This window comes from Buceros rhinoceros, unplaced genomic scaffold, assembly GCF_000710305.1.
Source record: "Buceros rhinoceros silvestris isolate BGI_N320 unplaced genomic scaffold, ASM71030v1 scaffold37986, whole genome shotgun sequence".
Classification (NCBI taxonomy): Eukaryota; Metazoa; Chordata; class Aves; order Bucerotiformes; family Bucerotidae; genus Buceros; species Buceros rhinoceros.
In genome coordinates this window covers 1,073-1,380 of record NW_010418777.1, presented here as the reverse complement: position 1 = coordinate 1,380, position 308 = coordinate 1,073, and the positions used below count along the sequence as shown (strand labels likewise).

Below are 308 nucleotides of genomic sequence, written 5' to 3'. Positions count from 1 at the left end.
CGTGGGCGCAGCTGCAAGAGACGGGCGGGAGACGTCAGTGCGGTGGCAGACGCGGGAGAAGGGGAAGGGGAACCCGGTGCCCGCAAGGCCCAGAGCTGCTGGACGTGTTTGGAAGGTTTCTGTGGCCCCGGCTGGGGGCAGAGGCTCCACCTCTCCGGCCGAGATAAACCCAACCGAACCGCACGTGCACTGAGTGTTTCTGGAACGTGGCCCGTTCCCTCCAGGCCCTGGTGAAACGGCCACCTGCAGCCCCGCGAGAGGAGCAAGGGGTCGGTTCCACCGTGCCGGCGCCCCTCGGAGCTCAGATT

At 67.5% G+C, this 308-nt stretch overlaps 1 protein-coding gene across 1 annotated transcript in view; it reads right to left on the bottom strand.

Annotated features, from left to right (window-relative positions):
* The window catches only part of NDUFS7 (NADH dehydrogenase (ubiquinone) Fe-S protein 7, 20kDa (NADH-coenzyme Q reductase)), a gene marked incomplete at its 5' end in the record, with an annotated part of 1,876 nt that overhangs the window by 666 nt on the left and 902 nt on the right, over positions 1–308 (bottom strand). The window lies entirely within an intron of this gene.